At 53.3% G+C, this 6,000-nt stretch overlaps 1 protein-coding gene across 5 annotated transcripts in view; it reads left to right on the forward strand.

Annotated features, from left to right (window-relative positions):
- Positions 1 to 4,345, forward strand: part of LOC144365983 (uncharacterized) — a 114,892-nt gene extending 110,547 nt beyond the window's left edge. For all 5 annotated transcript variants that reach the window (XR_013424726.1, XR_013424725.1, XR_013424729.1 and 2 more), the window contains one exon: positions 3,980 to 4,345. The gene's annotated coding sequence lies outside the window, so the exon portion shown is untranslated. The remainder of the gene's footprint in view (positions 1 to 3,979) is intronic.
- The last annotated feature ends 1,655 nt before the right edge of the window (positions 4,346 to 6,000 follow it).

Below are 6,000 nucleotides of genomic sequence, written 5' to 3' on the forward strand. Positions count from 1 at the left end.
ACACAGGTTGTGCTTTCTGGGGCATCTGTGCCTCGTGTGTGAAGAAGAGTCCTGGCTTCTGAAGAGGCAGTGGCTCGTGAGGTGGCTGTGGAGCCTGGTGGACGTGGACCGAGGACCCCAAACCTGGACCTTGGTGTGGTAACCAATGTGGAGCTCTTGGGGCACAGAAGTTGCTTCTCTGCTCTTCTGACCACCGCCAGGTGAAAGTGATTTGCCAATCTAAGGCCCGTGGCGCTCACAGGTGGTCCGCAGACTAGGAGCAGGAGACCCCGTGGAATCGGTTAGAAGCCCACCTTGTCTGCAGAGTCAGGAACTCTGTGTGGACCAGCAATCCACGTGCCTGACGAGCCCTCCAGGTGTGCTGCGAGGCCTGGAGTTACAGAAGGCACCATTGCTCTGCTGTCCTGAGGCAGGCTGGGTGGATGGGAGAAGGGTGACGCCGAGATTACTGTGATCCAGCCACTGTCTGAAACGCAACACTTCATCAGGTGATTCCACTCAGAAAATGTGTTTAATAATTGCTGTATTTACTTTTATATCATACTTTTAGGCTATGGTGTTTGGTCCTTTCTGAGTCATTTATTTGTTCACAAAAATGTATTGCAGACCTACTATGAACCAGCAATTTGCTAGCTCTTGAATTCAACAGTTAGGAAAACCAGGGAAGTACGTTCTTTTGAGTGTGTTTATGTAGTGGCCAGAGGAGGGATGAATGTTAACTAAGCAAAAGAAATTGTATTTGTGTTTATGCCTTTATGTGAGGTAGAAATAGCAATTGAACAACCAAGAAAATAATTATAAAATTACAAATTTTATATCATGCTGAAGGGGAGGCATGAGGTTGGTTGACCTTTCCTTAAAGAAATAACTTTCAAGGTGAGGTCCAAAGTGGTTGTTAACAACACAACAGAGGTGGAGGTGGGGAGATAAGGAAAGGAACATAGGCCTGTTGTGAGGATGCAAAGATACTGTAAGGAAATGAAAGTAGGGATTTGGAACCATACTGTGGCTTTTAGGTTTTAAGAGTAATGGGAAGCCCCATGTATTAGTTTGCATTCACTGGGTAATGCTGTGTAACAAGCATGCAAAAAAAAAAAAAAATCTCAGTGGTTCCCAGTTACAATTTTTTTTGGACTCATGTTACATCTTGACTCTGGGCCAGTCACAGGTGTTCACCATGGGTCCTCTTCACCCTAAGACCTGGCTGAAGCAGCATCTGGAATCTGGGTCATGTTATTCTCACAGCAGAGGCAAATGAGCCACCACGGAACCCCGAGATGCCCCAGGCATAGACCCCTCTGATCACATTCTACTGGGCAAAGTGTCACCAGGCTGAGTCTCAGGGAAGGGCGGGAAGGAGGGGGCTGGAGGTGGGCAGTTAGGGGCAGACATAGTCAGGGTTAGGGTTCTCTCCACGGGCGGGCCCTTGAAGAGTGTGCCTGGGGCTGGTGGAACACAAGAGATCTGTTTTGAAAAATAAAGCAACTGGATGAAGTGAGCCCCCGAGGAGAAGGTGAGTGAGGCCGGGCTTCATGTCCTATTCCAGGGTGAGATGATGATCACCAGGGCCAAAGAGACAGGGCTGGAGATGGAAACATGAGATCGGAGAAAAATTTTGAAGTAAAATTAAATAACCTTGATATTAATGTGGGCTTGGTTGGAGTATGTTCGTTTTGAGGCCCTGAAACCTTCCCAGTGGTGTGTCATGTCGACTAGAGTAGGATACAGATTCCTCAGAGTCCCCCCTCCCCGTTTCTTTTGGAATGTGACCTGAAAGTTGTATGGAGAGTAGCTTTCCTAATGGAAATGACCTTCGTGTCTTTATTCCCTTGATTTCAGAGTCTGTAGATATTAAAGTGTTGTTCTCAGGTGGCAGCTCTTCCCCATTTTTGTCTCAGGTTATTCAGAAGAAGGAAGAGCGTTCCTCCTGTCCTTCCCACCTATTGTAGAGTGTCCCCCTTCACCAGGGCCTGTGCCTCCTTCCCCTCGTGGCGGGTGGGAGTTGAGGGAGTCCCTTCCCCGCTCTGCGTCCACAGACTGAGGCCCAGCACCAGGTGCCAGCATCTTCCTCTCAGAAAACTGACAAATACGTTCCCGGACGGTGAGCGGCTGAAACCACCAAGGGCTCTTGGACCTCGGGGCGGATTTCACCCTACACCAGCCCTCCTCTGAGTTCAGGAGCTGTCCTATTTGGAATGCAGAGCGGGTGGAGCCGGCTCTGCTGTTCCCCTGGGTGTCCCCAGACTCAGGAGGTTCCAGAAAGCATGCCGCGAGATCCCAACACACCTTTGGGCTGGACTCTTGGTGACAACCTCCTTCCGTTTGTGACTGAAGTTGCAGGGACAGGAGCACACATCCACCAGGTCGGACGTGTGGACCTCGGGTCTGGTGTGGACACACTTTACGCTTTCCCTCCTGAGCGCCATCCTGCGATTACGCCTCCATTTCTTGCCCTCTTCAAAACTCCCCACAAGTTCTGTGTAAGGACAAGTCACCAATATCACACGAGTGTGTACTGGGTCCTCTGCATCTTGCTGCTCCTCCAAGCCCCTACCTTGATGGCACAGAGAGGGGGCGCAGGGCTGCTCATTAGAACCAGTGACCTCTACCTTGGCTGGGAGGGGGAGTGGTCCCCTCCAAGGGCAGCTTCCGCCTGCTGGGGCTGGTGCGGGCAAGAGTTGAACCTGAGCTGACTGAGGTCATGGGCTGGCGTCCCGGCTGGTTGATCAGCGGTGGATCGCTGAGCTAGTTGTGCAATATTCAGACCTTCCTTTCCTCATGGAGCGTGAATAGGAATGGAGGGGTGTAATGTGCACAAAGCACCCCGATAACTAATGATGTCACCTCATGGAACACGGTAAAACCTACCCCGGGTTTTGTTTGTAAACGGGGTAGAGAAGTGGTTCACGTGCAGAATTAATCCCCAATTGCCTCAGGATGTGGCTCATTATGGACGGGGGACTTTATTCTGCCAATTATTGTGCCAGGAAACTTCACCTGGACAAGGACCTCCAGCCACTGTGCCCTTGAGGGCTCGGTCCTTCCCTGTGGCTCAGTCAGGCCTGGCCACAGTGGGGTTTTCAAAGGGCCTCAGAGTCTTGAGTGGCTTGTCCTGGAGGCTCCAGCTGGGTGGCTGGAATCTTATTTACTGTTGAACTTTTGTTAACCCCCTGCATTGAGGGGCTCTGTGGGCGCCACGGAGTCATCTCCGCAGCCAGTTGCTTCTTCCTAGTTGAGTTTGAAGCATGGGGTCGCCCTTGGGTTTGTGATGTGGGTGGGAGGCTCTTCCTGAGAAGGGAGCATCTCCCCATGTCCCTGTGCAGAAGAGTGATGGAAAAATCCCAGGAGGAGGCCTGGCAGGGGCGCAGGACTGAGCAGAGGACCTGGATGTGAGCCTGAGGTCCGCCGCACCTCGGTGCAGCTGTGGGTAGGTGAACCTGGGGCTCTTATTCCCCCACGGAAAGGTGACCGGAGCCACTCTCCACCTTGCTTGCGGCTTTCCAGAAGGGTCTACCCCAGGAGGGTATCCACTATAAGAAGGAGAGTGCCACATGTTACTCAGCCACCAAGGAATGGAGTGCCCACACCTCACGGTAGGCATCCACGGCTGCACCTCGAGGAGGCAGGGTAGACGCAGATGCCAGCACAGAAGGGCAGTGCTGTGGGACTCCTCCTAGCCGAGGTTCCTGCGGCAGGCACACCAGACCAAGAGGAGCAGAGGCTGCCAGGAGCTGGCGAGGTGGCAACGGGCAGCCGGAGTTTGCTGGTGGAGTTTGGTTTAGGATGATAACAGTTTGGGAGAGAGATGGAGGAGGTGGTAGCAGTAACGGGCATGGATTTGACGCCATGGAATCATCCCCCAAAGCGGCTAGAGTGCTAGATTTTATGTGTACTTCACTACAATAAGAAATAAAAATATTTAGATGTCATCACGGAACAAACAGGTTATAGAATAATTGTCTTTTCTTTCTTTTCGCAGCTCAGGAAGGAGCACCTGGCTGCAGAGATTACTCAACGCGCCTGCAGAGCCCCTCAATGCAGTGGACTGGAGGACAGGGACAGGGACCTGGGCTGCTATGTCCGGGCCGTGGGAGCCTTCCGGCCTGGACAGTGTGCCCTGAGGGGACCCTGGATGGGAGTCAGGCACTGGCCTGGCTCCGGCTCTTCAGTGGTCAGCGTGAGCCCTGCCATCCTCCTTTCTTTGTCTGCGGATGCGGGGTCTTTGCAGTCGGCCTCAACGCCCCCTTCGCTCTTCCATTCCCAAATTCCATTTACCTTTTGATCCGGTTCCATCCTTTGAAATGCTGTCACCTTTGCTTACTTTTATAAACACGAGAGAAAATCATATTTGTTTACTAACTTAAATTTAAACAATGAATAACAAGAAAAACGTAAAAGAGAATCCATCACCTCTGAGCCTACAGGTTGCGACAAACCCCCGGGCTCCCCCTGAGCGCCCCAGGCCTGGCCAGCAGCCTGGGCTCCGGAGTCTCCGGCCCTGGAGGGGGCGGGCAATGCTGCTCTGCCGCGCCCTCTGGTGGCCGCTTTCCGCCATGGTCACCGACCGCAGGGTTGTGCCTAGGGCTGCCCAGGCCAAAGATTTAATTCACTCCGACAAATATTCCATCTGGTGCTTCGGGTAGAGAACGGAAAATGCCATCGCTCTTTTCTGGAAGTCTCTCTCTTAGTGGCCAGTGATGAAGATACCAGAAAAAGTAGCCCGTTCATTATATTTATGTTGTGTGAGATGGCACCTCAGAGGGTGAAGTCAATGAGAAGAATAAGTAATTTAAACCAGCAATTTTGTTCCCTTGGCAGAAATTCAGTCATTAGCAATATACCTATTTTACAAAGGGAGATTAGATAAATTAGAGATTAAAGAAAGTGGAACAGATGTTTTTCCTCTGATAAGCATCATTCTATCAAAAAAGCAAAGAAACAACAACAAAAAAGCAAACCTCCGGAGACTTGGACTTGGTGCAGAAAATGTGGAGGCAGAAATCCTAGGTTGGGGGAGATGGGGCCTGCACAGGGCCACACCTGGACGGTGTGGACGCTCTCATTGTGCCATGACCCAGCGCATCCTTCCATGTTGTGAGGGTTCCAGGCGCCCATGAGTTTTGTGGGCTCTGCGCCAGGCGCCTGGTGGACCTTGTCTTTACCCTGGCAGTAGCAGCCACTGAAGGGCGGCCATGTTGTCTTCATGGCACGGAGAGCAAGGAGGCGGGGGCTCTGGGCCGGTGATTTGATTGAGACCAGGCCCAGCACATTCGTGGTTCTCAACTAGGGCCCCAGCAGCACTGGGGGCAAATTCTGGGCCTGAACCTCGTGAATTGAGACACTTGGTTGTGGGGGCAGCCCTTGGGTGGCTCTGAGGCTGCTCGGGTTTGAGGACCTCCGAGGGCCTTGGAATCCTCCGGAAACTGAAACAGTGAAAGCACAGGTGCTGGGACCCCAGGCCCCTGGGAAGTGGATCTAACTCACAGTGCAGCCAGCCTCAGAGCCACTGAGTAGAGAGGTCAGGTGGGCCTTGAACTTGCCTCCGTCTGGCTCATCCGTGGGCCTCGGCCTGGCAGATTCTGCAGTGTGCAGCCTGCTTCTCCGCAGGGAGAGGGTGAAGCCATGCACCTGACCACCCGCAGAGCAGAAGTGGCCAGTGGCCCAGAGGCCAGGCCCACAGGGACCTGGCATTGTGCCCTCCCGAAAGCCAGCTGGCTCCAGAGTGGGCCTGCCGTCCAGTGCTGTGGCTTCCCGGGAGTTGGCTGCCCGGCTTCGGGGAGGTTTGTTTTCCTCTGAGAGAGAGCCACGGGGAGCCCTCATGGACTGAAGTGATGACCCTCTGGTCCTCCTCTGGGCTGGGCTGTGTCTGGGAGCGAGGCCTGCACTCTGTGCCTGTGAGAGCCACGAGGCGCCCACGTGAGCCTGGCAGAAGGTCAGGTGGCAAGAGCTGGTTCCTGATGGAGCTGCCCAGGGCACGGAGGTCCCTCTGCCAGTGGAAAA

This window comes from Ictidomys tridecemlineatus, chromosome 8, assembly GCF_052094955.1.
Source record: "Ictidomys tridecemlineatus isolate mIctTri1 chromosome 8, mIctTri1.hap1, whole genome shotgun sequence".
NCBI classification, from domain to species: Eukaryota; Metazoa; Chordata; class Mammalia; order Rodentia; family Sciuridae; genus Ictidomys; species Ictidomys tridecemlineatus.